Source organism: Giraffa tippelskirchi, chromosome X (genome assembly GCF_054371585.1).
Source record: "Giraffa tippelskirchi isolate mGirTip1 chromosome X, T2T-mGirTip1v1.2.pri, whole genome shotgun sequence".
NCBI classification, from domain to species: Eukaryota; Metazoa; Chordata; class Mammalia; order Artiodactyla; family Giraffidae; genus Giraffa; species Giraffa tippelskirchi.
Genome location: NC_137289.1, coordinates 105061006 through 105076829, shown reverse-complemented (window position 1 = coordinate 105076829; position 15824 = coordinate 105061006). Strand labels below are relative to the sequence as shown.

The 15824-nt window shown below is 39.9% G+C and overlaps 1 long non-coding RNA gene across 1 annotated transcript in view; it reads right to left on the bottom strand.

The window, feature by feature from the left end:
- LOC145536380 (uncharacterized) overlaps positions 1–15824 on the bottom strand; it is a 174889-nt gene that overhangs the window by 120915 nt on the left and 38150 nt on the right. The window contains exon 3 of the long non-coding RNA XR_014075810.1: positions 9583–9741. This is a non-coding gene — a long non-coding RNA (uncharacterized LOC145536380). The remainder of the gene's footprint in view (positions 1–9582; positions 9742–15824) is intronic.

The following is a 15824-nucleotide window of genomic DNA, read 5'->3' as shown; positions in this document are numbered from 1 at the left end:
TCTCATTCACATATCTAGCTTCAGATTTGTTTTTTTGCTCAATGGGAAGCTATTGATCTCACTGTTTCTGTATGTGAAGTAGAGATAATAGCTGCTTTTGAATTGAAAGTGCTATAGAAAGGAAAGATATTTTGTCATCATTATATTATTTTTCAAAGACATCTGCATGGGAGAAGGGGCAGATGCTTCTGTTTTCTTTAAAGATTCCCTACAAGCCATTCCCCATCATCTATACCCACAACGTGAATTGATTTTACATTAAATCAAGTAAGATTGATTATTCCTATAGAGACCAAACCTTAAATAAATGAGAGAAGCTAGAAATTCAAGTCAGAACTTGTGTTTAGGGAGGATCTGAAGAAAATGGACATCAAAAAACTAACTCAAAGTGTAGCCATGGACCATCTATCACTCAACAGCATTGTTCATCTGAGCATGCTTCATTAAGTCAGTTATATCAATAGATAACAAAGTAAAACAAATTTCTATCATGGATCACTGCATCAGAAATTCTCCTTTGAGATATATTTTTGCAAGGGCCAACCTATTCCCCCTGAACAGACTGAAAACCTCCAGCAACATGGTGATTCTCTTGTTGTCACTAGGATTCTATGGTGCCAGCTACTGCATCTATGTAGCAAACAGAAGTCTGGAGTTCTCTCCAAGGCCCTACATTCTCCATAGCCCCTGCCTAACCTGCAAAAAAAAAGAACAACTACATTCCAAGAGAGTAACTTGGATTCTGAAAGGACATGATGCAGTGTCTCATTAGACTCCATTTCCATGGCCAAGATTTGCATCAGGGTTTACAAGGCTCACAGCATGGCATGATCCTTATTCATAACAGCACACCACATAAGAATTGGGACAGAAAACCACAAACGTGATTTTAATTTACAGGACAGTTGTGAAGTCATAATCGTATATAATAACACCTTGTAAAATAATGTCACTCCTGTCCCCTTAGGAGCCTCATGCACATTTCTTTCTGCTCAGCTCCTGTACTGCAAAATAGCACTGAGCTTTCCTTTTCTCACCTTAGCAGAAGGAGCAAAAGAAATTCTGTCCTCACTGTTCCTGAGCCAGCTCTCCAGAGTGGAAGTCCTTGTATTAGTTTTCTATCATTAAGTAGGAAATTGCCACAAAAGCGGCAACTTAACATAAATCAAGGATCTTGCAGTTCTGTAAGTCAGGCACAGTGTGGCTGGCTCTCCACTTGGGGTGTGACATGGTTGAAATTCAGGTATTGGCCTAACTGGCTTTTTGTCTGGAGGCTCTGGGGACAAAATCTACTTCCAAGCTCATTCTAATTGTTGGCAAAATTCAGTTTCTTGTAAAGCTGGAGAACTAGGGTCCCCATTTCCTGGCTGGTTCTCAACCAGGGGCCCATGTTCTACTCTTAGAAACACATCCACATAACTTTTTACTGCCTTGATTCTTTTTAAACCATTTTTTAATTGACATATACTTAATTTACTATATTGTGTTAGCTTTAGTTATACAGTAAAGTGATTCAGTTGTGTATATATATATATATATATATATATATATATATATATATATATATATATATTCTTTTTCAGATTATTTTTCAAAATAGTCTATTACAAGATATTGAATATAATTCCATGTGCTATACTGTAGGTCCCTGTTGTTTATCTATTTATATATAAATAGTAGTGTGTATATGTTCATCCTAAACCCCTAATTATTCCCCCTTGCTACTATTTCTTCTGGTTTGTTTTCTATGTCTGTGAGTCTATTTTTGTTTTGTAAATAAGTTCATTTATATCATTTTTTTAGATTTCACATATAAGTGATATCATATTTTTCTTTTTCTGCCTTGATTCTTTCTTATGCTTCAAATCTCTGCCCTCCTCATTGGCAGCCAGTCAGAGGACACTATTTACTTTTAAAGGGCTCACCTGTTGAGGTCAGGCCCACCCAGGACAATCACCCTTTGCTATATAACATCAGCATAGGAGTAATATCATATTCACAGGTTCCAACTACACTCAAAAGAGAGAGGATTATACAATAGCAAGGCTTATGGGGAGCCATCTTAGAATTATGCCTACCACAGCACAAAAGGATAAAGGTGACAGAAATAGTGAATGTGGGCAGGTAGTGGGTACAACAAACCTCCACGGTCATTTCAAAAGCACAAAGCCCTTCAGCTCCCTCATTGCTCCAAGCCTGCTTATCACCCATTTTATTTTTTTTTTATTTTATTTTTTTTTTTTGGTGCCGAAACCCGGGATTTTAGAAAACGATACTGAACTCAGAGCACAGTAAAGGTAGTAATAGTTTCTCTAAAAATTGTGTTTCCTAGGGGAGTTTCCCCAAGGCCCCCCAATTCAAGAGATCCTCTAATGTTTACCTTGTCACAGTTTATTACAAGGGGCTCTCAAAGTCTTTTGTTGTGTTTTCTACAAGATGCCAACTTTTAGATGGCACTGTATCTTCTTCACTGATATCTCCCCACAGTGCCTGTAGACAGTAAGTTGTAAGTGCATGTCTGCTAAATGGATGGCATACAATAACGACACAACTGTATTATGATTCTCCCATGATATACTTCTGTTTGATCATGTCTGCTGGCTTCATTAACCAATGTTTTTACCAATCTGTGCAGTATTTATAGGGGCTTCCCCAGAGGCTCAGAAGTAAAGAATCTGCCTGCAATGCAGGAGATGCAGGAGATGAAGGTTCGATCCCTGAGATGGGAAGATCCCCTGGAGGAGGAAATAGCAACCAACTCCAGTATTCTTGCCTGAAGAATCCCATGGACAGAGGAGCCTGGTGAACTACAGCCCATAGGGTCACATACAGTTGGACATGACTGAAGCGACTGAGCGTGCACCCATGCACGTGGTATTTATAAAACTCCTTTTAGATCAACCAGCATTTATAACATGTCTATTATGTGCAAACTTTTGTAGGAGATACAAAAAACAATGAAGATGAAATCTCTCTCAAGAAGACTGAACTCTTTAGAGAAAAAAAAAAGGAGCTTGTTCTCTGATAGGAAAGACTGGTATATAAACAACTAGAACAATAACACATACCTGACACCTCAACTCCCCTGATTTAAACTTTCAGATAGTCCCCAGTTGTACTTGGGTTAAAATCCAAAATCCTTGCTGTGGTTTTCAAGGCCCTGTATGACTTGGTCTGTACCTCCCCTTCTAGCCACACTTCATTATGGTCCAGCCATAGTAGACACATGTCTTGTTTTATTGAAGTATAGTTGATTTACAATGTTGTGTTACTTTCTGGTATACAGCAAAGTGGCACAGTGGTAAAGAACCCACATGCCAGTGCAGGAGACTAAGGAGACACGGGTTTGATCCCAGGGTCGAGAAGATCCCCTGGAGGAGAGCATGGCAACCCACTCTACTATTATTGCCTGGAAAATCCCATGGACAGAGGAGCCTGGTGGGCTACAGTCCATTGGGTTGCAAAGAGTCAGACACAAATAAAGTGACTTAGCACACATGCATATATATATGGAATCTTTTTCAGATTTTTTTCCATTATAGGTTATTATAAGAAATTGAATATAATTTCCTGTGCTATACAGCAGGTCCTTGTTTATCTATTTTATATATATAGTAGTGTGTATATATTAATCCCTTTCCCCTTTGGTAACTTTAAGTTAGTTTTCTATGTTTCTGAGTCTATTTTTATTTTGTAAATAAGTTCATTTGTATCCTTTTTTAGACTCTATATATGCAGAGTACATCACGAGAAACGCTGGGCTGGAAGAAGCACAAGCTGGAATCAAGATTGCTGGGAGAAATATCAATAACCTCAGATATGCAGATGACACCACCCTTATGGTAGAAAGTGAAGAGGAACTAAAAAGCCTCTTGATGAAAGTGAGAGAGGAGAGTGAAAAAGTTGGCTTAAAGCTCAACATTCAGAAAACTAAGATCATGGCATCTGGTCCCATCACTTCATGGGAAATGGATGGGGAAACAGTGGAAACAGTGTCAGATTTAATTATTTTGGGCTTCAAAATCACTGCAGATGGTGACTGCAGCCATGAAATTAAAAGACGCTTACTCCTTGGAAGGAAAGTTATGACCAACCTAGACAGCATATTAAAAAGCAGAGACATTACTTTGCCAACAAAGGTCCGTCTAGTCAGGGCTATGGTTTTTCCAGTAGTCATGTATGGATGTGAGAGTTGGACTGTGAAGAAAGTGGAGCACTGAAGAATTGATGTTTTTGAAGTGTGGTGTTGGAGAAGACTCTTGAGAGTCCCTTGGACTGCAAGGAGATCCAACCAGTCCATCCTAAAGGAGATCAGTCCTGGGTGTTCATTGGAAGGACTGATGTTGAAGCTGAAACTCCAATACTTTGGCCACCTCATGCGAAGAGTTGACTCATTGGAAAAGACCCTGATGCTGGGAAAGATTGGGGGCAGGAGAAGAAAGGAATGACAGAGGATGAGATGGCTGGATGGCATCACCAACTCGATGGACATGAGTTTGGGTAAACTCTGGGAGTTGGTGATGGACAGGGGGGCCTGGCATGCTGCGATTCATGGGGTCCCAAAGAGTCGGACACAACTGAGTGACTGAACTGAACTTAGATTCTATATATAAGTGATATCATATGATATTTGTCTTTCTCTGATTTACTTCACTTAGTATAATAATCTCTAGGTCCATCTATGTTGCGGCAAATGGCATTATTTCATTCCTTTTTATGGTTGAGTAATATTCCATTGTATATGTACTGTATTTTCTTTAGCCATTCATCTGTCAATGGACATTTAGTTTGTTTCCATGGTTTGGCTATTGCAAACAGTGCTGCTATAAACACTGGGGTGCATGTATCTTTTTGAATTAGAGTTTTAGTCTTTTCCAGATATATGCCCAGAAGCAAGATTGCTGGATCATATGGTAGCTCTACTTTTAGTTTTTTGAGAATTGGCTGTACCAATTTACATTCCTACCAACAGTGTAGGAGGGTTCCCTTTTCTCTACACCCTCTCCAATGTTTATTATTTGCAGACTTTCTGGTGATGGCCATTCTGATCTTTGTGAGGTGATACCTCATTGTAGTTTTAATTTGCATTTCTCTAATAATTAGTGAGACACATCTATTTTTAGATTCAAGGCCTTTAAACCAGCAGTGCACTGGTGAGTGCTAATAACTGCCTCTCCAGAAGAAAAATAAACAAATCTCATTTGTACTATTTGACAATTTTCGTGGTGTAAATACTCCTATCATGGCCAATTTTAAGTCACTAATGTAAAATTAACCAAATTACAAAAGTGCTGATAATTAATCAGCTCTTGAGAGTGGGTTTGAGTCAACACCCACACATGACTGCTTTAGACATATTATTCCTTCTGGTCCTCCCCTGTAGTGGGTTTAATAGTGTTCCCCCCAAATTCATGTCTACTCAGAACCTCAGAATGTGACCTTCTCTGGAAATAGAAGCTTTGTAGTTAAGGATCTCGAGAGAAAATTATGCTGGATTTAAAGTGGGCCCTAAATCCAATAGTTGACATCTGTATAAGAGGAGAGGAGACAGAGACTAACACAGAGAAGGCTATGTGAAGACAGGGGCAGAGACTGGAGTTATGCTGCCACATGCCTATGAGTGCCTGGGGCTACCAGAAGCTGGAAGAGGCAAGAAAGGATTCGTTCCTAGAGATTTCAGACAGAGCCTGGCTTTGCTGCACCTAGATTTCTAACTTCTAACTTCCAGAACTGCAAGAGAATAAAATTCTGTTGTTTTAAGCCACCCAGCTTACAGTATTTTGTTATGGCAGTCTTATCAAACTAATACTTCCCCCAAATTTTATCTTGGATAATTCTTTTCTATCCTTCAACCTTCGACTAAAATACTACTTCCTCAGAGATGCCTTTCCTAAACAAATCAGAACCCCTGTATCTATTTTCATTATGCTTTTCTTTCAGACAGAGGAGCCTGGTGGGCTATAGTCCATGGGATCGCAAAGAGTTGGACACGACTGACCATTCATGTACACTTCATCTCCTCAGTCATTAAAGGTTGGATGTTCCCAAAGCTTAGTCCTCAAACCTCTTCTCTCTATCCACATCTACTTCCTTGGTGATTTCATCTTGTTTCATGCCTTTAACTACTATCTATAATGCTGATAAATCTCAAATTTATTTCTCCTCTGGACTACAGGCTTGTATATCCAAATGCCTACTTGAAATCTCTACTTAAGTGTCTACTATAGTGCTTTATTCCTTGATCCACTTGCAGGTTACTGGTGCAGTCGCTTTGTAAAAATTCAATGAGCATGCTCAACTCAGTGCTCTGTGATAACCTAGAAGGGTGTGGCGAAGGGGAGGAGTACAAGAGAGGCTGAAGAGGGAAGGGATATATCTATACTTATGGCTGATTCACATTGTTGTACAGTAGAAACTAATACAAATTGTAAAGCAATTATCTTCCAATTCAAAAATGTTTAAAATGAGCACTTTTCTGTTGGAATATGATATTAAAAATTATTTTTAAAGTAAAAAATAGCTAATACACCCAAAACAAAACTCCTGATCTTGCCCCACTCACCTGCTCCTTGCACCACATTCCCCATCTTGGGATTTGACAATTCTGTATTTCCAGCTGTTCCAGGCAGAAATATTGGAGTCATTGTTTATTTCTGATACTCCATGTCCAATCCCTGGTGGCTCAGAGGGTAAAGAATCTGCCTGCAGTGCAGGAGACCCGGGTTCAATCCTTGGGTTGGGAAGATCCACTGGAGAAGGGAATGGCAACCCACTCCAGTATTTTTGCCTGGAGAATTCCATGGACAGAGGAGCCTGGTGGGCTACAGTCCATGGGGTTGCAGGGTCAGACACGATTGAGTGACTTTCAGTTTCCTCATGTCCAATCCACCAATTCTGCAATTTTGCTCTACCCACAAAATATATCCAGAAGACAACCCTTTCTCACTATTTCCCAGGGCAAGCCACCGTCATCTCCTCTTCACCCTTCACCTGCCAACAGTCTATTCTCAACACTGCAGCCCTGTCACTGCTCAGCTCAACACCTTCCAGTGGCTTCACATCTCACCAGAGTAGAAAGCCAAGTCCTTTCCATAGGCCGATTTTCTCTCCTGTTTTCCCCCTCATTCTCTCTATGTCTCTGTCCTCCTTGTCCTTCTTCAAATATGCCAAGCACAGTCCTGCCTTAGGGCCTTTCTTCCCTCTGCTTAGAATGCTCTTACTCAAAATATTTGCATGGCTCACTTCCTCCCTTCCTTAAGATTTTTGCCCAAATGTGACCTCCTCACCAAAGCATTCCCTAATCACCCAATAAAAAATCATAACCCATTTCTTTCCAATACTTCCTAACTCTTACCTTGTTTTGTCTTCCTCTCAATGGTTATTCATTTATTCACTAGAATATAATCTCCATGATATTGGAGACTTTGTCTATTTCACTCACTTCAGTCTATTTCATTCACTGTTCTATTCCCAGGCCTAGACCAGTACCTAGTACATAGTAGGGGCTCAACAAATAAATGAACTCAGACAGGAAATTTAAATTAAGTACCAGAATAGATGTGTAATAAAACAACCTTGAAAATACTGACGAGGAAGGAATCTATTCTGGTATCTGTGCAAGGGTAGAAATCAATAATGCCTCACAAAGGAACTAGTATTTGAACATAGTCATAGAACATCTGTAGGACTTTCATTATCTGAAAAAGGATAAGATGCATTCCACAATTTCTCTACAAGCAAAAATATAATAGTATTACTTGAAAAGAAAATTCAAAAATAAACAAAAGGTAAAAGCAACTGTATCATTATAAACCGGGGCCTTTCCCTACCAACTATGGGACTAGTTGAAAATACAGGGCAAAACTTATGTTGGATTAAAAAAATCTCATTGTTTAATATATCACTCTTAATAGAATCCATTTTAAAGTAATGAATTTACTAACTTAACTGCAAAATATAAATGTGTTAAAATTAGATCAGTGATGCCTCCCGAACCTCAGTTGATAAGCCTGCCTCAATCTGGTTTCAGCTTATTCTAAGCCTATGCTTATAGGAAAGCAAGGTTTTTGACTACTGGCTTGAAGAACACTTTCTTATAATAACACTAGGTTTACTAAAAAAAAAAAAAAAAATCAAAGAACATTTATAAACACGTTTATTCTACTAAGATTCCTAAACCTAACACTATAAAGACACACTAAAGTGACTTCAATTTTGTATGTGCTTTGTGTATGTAACCTGTAAATAACAAAGCAGAAACTGTAATATCAACATTTCTTTCCTGTACTATTTGTAAAAAAAAAAAAAAAAGAGTAAAATATAAGACTGAATGACTGAAGTAGAATCCAATTAATAAACATATCACCTCAAAATTTAACACTGTTTGGGCAGCCAAAGGGAATGAAAACTAAGGGAAACTTGCTCAGAAAATAAAGACCTGTATTCTGATTTTCTGGTCTTGGCTTTGCCACTTCTTAGCTTGGGTAAGTCACTAGGCCTCATTTGATCTACACTACTTACAAAGTCAATCCCTGTTCTCATGTTCTATCTGTAGAAGGTAATGCATTTGGAATTAAATCAAGCAGGCATTATGGAAGCGTAAATGTTTTGAAATGCTGGTACAGAAAATCATACATTTTCCCAAGGTAATCTGAGATTCAAGAGGAAGTTATTTTAATTAGTACAGATTCAGATTTTGACGTGCCTATGGCCTTACACCATGGGTCATTTTTTCCCCTTCTAAATTCTTCCCACATTGAACTATGGAATGTGCATCGCTCAAGTTTTAAAATAACCAATTTACAAACCAGGTAAGTCAGCTGTGAATATGAGAAGCCCTATAAGATCCAAATTAATTAAATAATACCAGTCCACCTTCAATGAAATCCAAGTAAAATTATGAGCTTTCTATTTTTCTCCTAGGAGAAGATAGGAAAAAAAACCCACTTCATCTTATACCCCTAACAAATTCCTTCTTAACTAGTGTTGAATCATGGATGGGGGTATTATTATTATGCTTCTCTTTCCATCTGCTTAGAGGACAGCACATGCAGCAGCCTGAAATCTGACCTCAGAGACTGGTTTCTATGTGACCCCGTGAACCGTGCCTGGGACAGTTTGGTTACACACATTCATGAATCATGTGGCTATCACTTTCCCCGTCACAGCTGATTAACGTCAGGGAATTGCCATGGGAATCCTCTTGTCCCATCAAACTAACAAGATCCAATGTAGATACTGGGTATCTGCCTGAATTGAGTTCCCTAGGAGTGTTTCTCTTTTCTCCCCTAGCCTCTGTCTCCCCCCAGTGAGAGGCGGGCTTTGTGTACCCCATACACCCCAAGACTTGCACATCTGTAATGCATTCCAAACCCAGGAGACTTACTTCCTAGCCTTCCTGATGTTTAGATTTGAACTGGGATCTTTGAAACCTAGAAATCTCTTGATTATATTAGCTTAGGAATTCCAAATATTTTAACCAAGGTATAAGGCAGAAGTAACTTTAACACAGAGAAAAAGACTTTCCCTGGACTCCAGTAAACATAGGGTCATGCCAGTGGCTTCAAAATGCTGAGGACTCACTCTGGAAATTCCAAGGATGCTTCTGGAGGGCTGTTGGTGCGAGAGAAGATCCTGAAGAGATACAGGTCACTGACAAACTGCCTGGGTCTGGAAATATTCAGCAAACTTGCAGGCTTTGGTTGTTTGAGTTAAGAATATGGAAAAGTGCATCATTCAGCTCTGAAACAGAATGATATAGTCTCTAAATAGCTCCCATGACAGTTTGTCTTGGAAAAGAATTCATTTCACAGACATACTCAGGGATTCCATTTTAAAGAGTTCTTATAAGCTGGTAAAAACTGCTCACATAAGATATTAGAAAGAAAGAAAAAAAAAATCAGGGGAAAATCTTTCAAAGGCAATCCTGAGAAACTCAATTTGAAATTCTTAGGGAAAAAAATCACTGCCATCATTGCAACCACAGATTTGCTGGAGAAGAGAAGGTCAGGCTTAGGGGGAACGTCAATTCACTTCAAGAACATAACACAAACATCAGTATCAGTAGCACAGGTATTTGCCTAAGCTCACTAGCAGCAACTGGGGTGACCTTTACTGAGAATTAAATGGCCACAAGAAATACTCAATGGCAACTTTCTCAGCAAGTGGGACCAAATAGATCCTCGGGATCCAGTTACTGTTCTTAACCTCAAGAAAGCTCCAGAAGACTGTGAAACACAGAGCGCACTGTCAGGCTATTTTGGAATTCACAGATATTCAGTGCTACCTGACTTGACAAGGCTTTTTGGAAATCACAAAATCAAAATAGTTAGGAGAGTTCTTTGTCTATACACAAGTGTCCAACAGCTGTAGGTTGAAGGACTGTGAACTTCTCTGTCCACAGAGAAGACAACAAACAAAATAATTTTTCTTCCCCCATGACACAGATTCTGGGGGCAATATTTTGCCATGGACTATTAAAATGCCAGGGAAGAAATAGTGATGGTAGTTCATAGGTAGGGGTGAGGTTTGAGGAGATAAAGAGAAGATATGAGTCCAGACATCAGAACAAGCAAACAATAAAGCCTTACTTTTTCCAGAAACTATTCTCATGTATGCCATGTTTCTTGACTCTAGAACTAGGCATGTGAGAATTCATTCAGAAGTAGAAAACAACCTATCCCCCACCTGATCATAAATTCCAGGAAATGCCAGGCACTCTGATTATTATGGCCCATATGCCACAAATTCATTAAAACACAGACCTGGTTCGGTTACAGGAAACACAGCTTTGCAGAATGAACACTAGAGTGTGTCCTGGCTTGACCGTTCTCTTTTAAGTGATGCTGGGCAATTTACTTAGGTCTTTCTGTGTTGTAACTCTCCAAGTGTAAGAAGGGAAAGAGGAGAGAGGGAGAAGGAAAGTAAGAAATTCTTCATTTCTCCTGCTAATCATTCAGAGATGCTGTGAGAATTGACAAATAGCATCCTTAGAACACTGAGAGACTCCTGGAAGCCTGATGTGGGGTATCTCCCAGGACTTCAAGCCTGGAACTTGGCCCACATCACCATAGTACTGCACAGAACCTGGGATGTGGAGAGGTTCACACTACAAGCTTCGTCCTTCAGCAAGTCCCACTTGTAAATTACAGTTCATTGGTATTTCCTGATGTTCCTTGTGTAGGAGGTAAAAGCTGACTGCTTGTTTTAAAAATAATTTCTTAAGGAAGATTTTTCTAAAATATCAAGGCATTTTAATTGGAGAAAGGAAAGGAAGGGAAACATCTCATTCAGTGATAAGTGGATTGATTCAGTTACTCATTCCACAAACATGTATGGAACAGCTCCAAGGTGGCAGAAACTCTGATAGACTCTGGCAAAGCCAAGCCAAATGAGGCAGGACTCTGGCCTCAGCAAGTCTATGGTCTCATAGGAGAAGAAGACAATGAGTGAGCCTGTGATCTAGCACTGTGCTCAGGTTAAGACCCAGTGCTATGAGAGTCCATTGTGGCCATATCTAAACTGTACCAGGGTTGGGAATTCCCTGGCAGTCCAGAGGTTAGGACTCCACACTCTCACTACTAAAGGCCCAGGTTTGATCCCTCATCTGGGAAGTAAGCTGATTGGTATAGCCAAACAAAAATGTACCAGGGTTTCTAGAATAGGGTATAACTTTAGCTGGATGGTAAAGACACACAGGAATTAGATTGAGAAAAAGGAAAGTGTATTCCATGCAGAAGGAGTAGCACCTGTAAAAATAGGTGTGAATCAGCTTTCCTACAATGTAGCTGCTAAGTCGCTTCAGTCGTGTCCAACTCTGTGTGACCCCATAGACAGCAGCCCACCAGGCTTCCCCGTCCCTGGGATTCTCCAGACAAGAACACTGGAGTGGGTTGCCATTTCCTCCTCCAATGCATGAAAGTGAAAAGTGAAAGTGAAGTCACTCAGTTGTGTCTGACTCTTAGCGACCCCATGGACTGCAGCCTACCAGGCTCCTCCGTCCATGGGTTTTTCCAGGCAAGAGTACTGGAGTGGGGTGCCATTGCCTTCTCCTACAATGTAGAGAAATATGTAATGAGATATGTGTGAGGAGCACCTAAGGAAGAGTAGGCATTCAACAAATGGGTGAAACAAATGGCATACAGCCAGTGAAACAGCTAAGGCAGCTGGCAGGGCAGGCATAAGTGTCTCCGCTCATCCAGGAGGCCCTGGTGTTTATGGCTGGTAGGGGGACAGGCAGGATGACCCACAGAAATGCAACCTTGGTCCTCCCACCTCAGACCACCAACTGTAGTTCTTGCCCCGGCACCATATTCTTGCCCCAGAATCACTGATTTTTATAAGGTTAATTGAGAATCCTGGGACTGAATTATGTGTAGATTCACAACAATACAACTGTAGAAGCTATGCAGATCTGCTAGACAGTGTGAACACCCTTAAATAAAGAGATACAGCCACCTCTGTATGCAGCGGACTGAGAGCTTAGAGATTATGCTTTGGTGGGCTGGAGCAGTTACCCTCTAAAAACACTAATGAAAACCAAACATTTATTGAGTTCTCACTAGATGCCAGGTACTATGATTGCCCTGAGGATATCCAATGAGTTAAAAACAGTCCTTTGCTCTCAGTGACCTCTGAAAAAAATCATTAAAAAAATAAAAGCAAGCTCTTGCCCAACCTCTAATTAACACGTGAAGTTTCTGTTTTTAGTATTTTAAGGGTAGTCATTTCTCTTAGTTGGGCAGTCTGGAAAAGGCATTTAGATCAGAGAATCTATATGTTCATTTATCACAGTTCCAGGAGAGCAAGCTAGAAAAGCCAAGTGTCTGCTGCCCCCATGTGGCCACAGTTCATCCTTTGCATCCCTCAATCACATGAAAGTGCAACATCAGTAGAACTGTGAAATTTAGAACTGTGGACGATAATGCTACAGTCTTGGGTAAAGGGGGAGAAGGAAATGGTAAGCCATTCCATTATTCTTGCCTGGAGAATCCCGTGGACAGAGGACCCTGGTGGGCTACTGTCCACGGGGTCGCACAGAGTCGGACACAACTAAAGCGACTTAGCATGCACTGGAGAAGGAAATGGCAACCCACTCCAGTATTCTTGCCTGGAGAACCCCAGGGACAGAGGAGCCTGATGGGCTGCCTTCTATGGGGTCGCACAGAGTCAGACACGACTGAAGCGAGTTAGCAGCAGTAGCAGTAGCAGCAGCAGCTTGGGTAAGGAGCTTCTCCTTTTCTATGTTCCTGATAAAATCCAATGACAAAAATTGAAAAATTAGGCATTTTAGATTAACACATATACACACTTGCTCCTTGGAAGGAAAGCTATGACAAACCTAGACAGCATGTATTATAAAGCAGAGACATTACTTTATCGACAAAGATCCATATGGTCAAAGCTATGGTTTTTCCAGTAGTCATGTATGGATGTGAGAGTTGGATCATAAAGAAAGCTGAGCACTGAAGAATTGATGCTTTTGAACTGTGGTGTTGGAGAAGACTCTTGAGAGTCCCTTGGACTCCAAGGAGATTCAACCAGTCCATCCTAAAGGAAATCAGTCCTGAATATTCATTGGAAAGACTGATGCTGAAGCTGAAACTTCACATCAGGCCACCTGACGTGAAGAACTGACTCACTGGAAAAGACCCTGATGCTGGGAAAGATTGAAGGCAGGACAAGAGGAGGATGACAGAGGATGAGATGATTGGATGGCATCACCAACTCGATGGACATGAGTTTGAGCAAGCTCTGGGATTTGGTGATGGACAGGGAAGCCTGGCATGCTGCAGTCCATGGGGTCACAAAGAGTCGAACATGACTGAGTGGCTGAACTGAACTGATTTATCTCAAGCCAATAATTTCAGTATCTTCCACCTGGAAGAGAAAACAGAGACAAAGAAAGAGACAAAGAGAATGACTAGGAAAACTTCTATTTATGGACTTATACATAAACTACTCAAAAGTAACGACTGCATATAGCCTTTCCATTCTGTCTTTCCCTATACTATTATAATGGGATATATATTTGGAGAGAGACTGCTCCATAATGAGAAGAGAGTTCAGGATACTATTAATATTACTTGAATCCACATTTTCCAAGAAGAATTTTTAATTTTAAGATCAAGCATGAAACATAATTCAATTCAAGCACATTGAATATACTTCTATAAATGAAATTAGCTTAAAATACTACATTTGCAGATCTGTCTCCTCAGCTAAATGTCAGGCACCTCGTACCTTGTGGGTAAGAACCATGCCTGCTTTGACTTTTTTAAAAATAGGCTTATTGATGAATAATTTATATGCCACAAATTCACCCATTTTACATGTACAGTTCAATGACTCCTAGTAAATTTATAGAACTGGGAGACCAGCCACACTAGTTTAAGAATATTTCCATCACTACAAAATGATCCTGCATGATGTTTGCAAGACCCACTCCAATTCCTCCCTCTAAGCAACCATTAAACTGTTTTTCATCCCTATATATTTGCCTCTTTTGGACATTTCATATAAATGGAATCATGCAGGGACTTCCCTGGTGGTCCAGTGGTTAAGACTCTGTACTGCCAATGCAGACAGTGCAGGTTTGATCACTGGTTGGGGAACTAAGATCACACGTGCCATGCAGCATGGCAAAAAATTATACAAAAAATTAAATCATACAATATATGTTGTTTCTGGCTTCTTCCTTTTAGCATGTTTTTGAGGTTTATCATGTTATCACATGTATATGTACTTCATTTTGTATTCATATATAAGTTTATGGACATTTGAATTTTTCCCACTTTTTCGCTATTATGAATAATGTTGCTATGGACATTGGAGGTCAAGATATAGTCTTTCTGTTGCTTCATTTGCTATTATTTTCTCCCATTCTGAAGGCTGTCTTTTCACCTTGCTTATAGTTTCCTTTGTTGTGCAAAAGCTTTTAATTTTAATTAGGTCCCATTTGTTTATTTTTGCTTTTATTTCCAATATTCTGGGAGGTGGGTCATGGAGGATCCTGCTGGGATTTATGTCGGAGAGTGTTTTGCCTATGTTTTCCTCTAGGAGTTTTATAGTTTCTGGTCTTAAGTTTAGATCTTTAATCCATTTTGAGTTTATTTTTGTGTATGGTGTTAGGAAGTGTTCTAGTTTCATTCTTTTACAAGTGGTTGACCAGTTTTCCCAGCACCACTTGTTAAAGAGATTGTCTTTTGTCCATTGTATATTCTTGCCTCCTTCGTCGAAGATAAGGTGTCCATAGGTGCGTGGGTTGATCTCTGGGCTTTCTATTTTGTTCCATTGATCTATATTTCTGTCTTTGTGCCAGTACCATACTGTCTTGATGACTGTGGCTTTGTAGTAGAGCCTGAAGTCAGGCAGGTTGATTCCTCCAGTTCCATTCTTCTTTCTCAAGATTGCTTTGGCTATTCGAGGTTAAGAGACATAGATGCATAGAACAGTCTTATGGACTCTGAGGGAGAAGGTGAGGGTGGGATGTTCTGGGAGAATAGCATTGAAACATGTATATTATCATATGTGAAACAGAACACCATTCCATCTTCGATGCATGAGACAAATGCTCAGGACTGGGGCAATGGGATGACCCAGAGGGATGGGATGGGGAGGGAGGTGGGAGGGGGGTCCAGGAAGGGGAACACATGTAAACCCATGGCTGATTCATGTCAATGTATGGCAAAAACTACTACAATATTGTAAAGTAATTAGCCCCCAACTAAAATAAATAAATTTATTTAAAAAAAAAGATATAGTCTTTCTATATTATGTTTTCATTTCTCTTGAGGAGATACCTAGAGAATTGCTGAATTTATGGT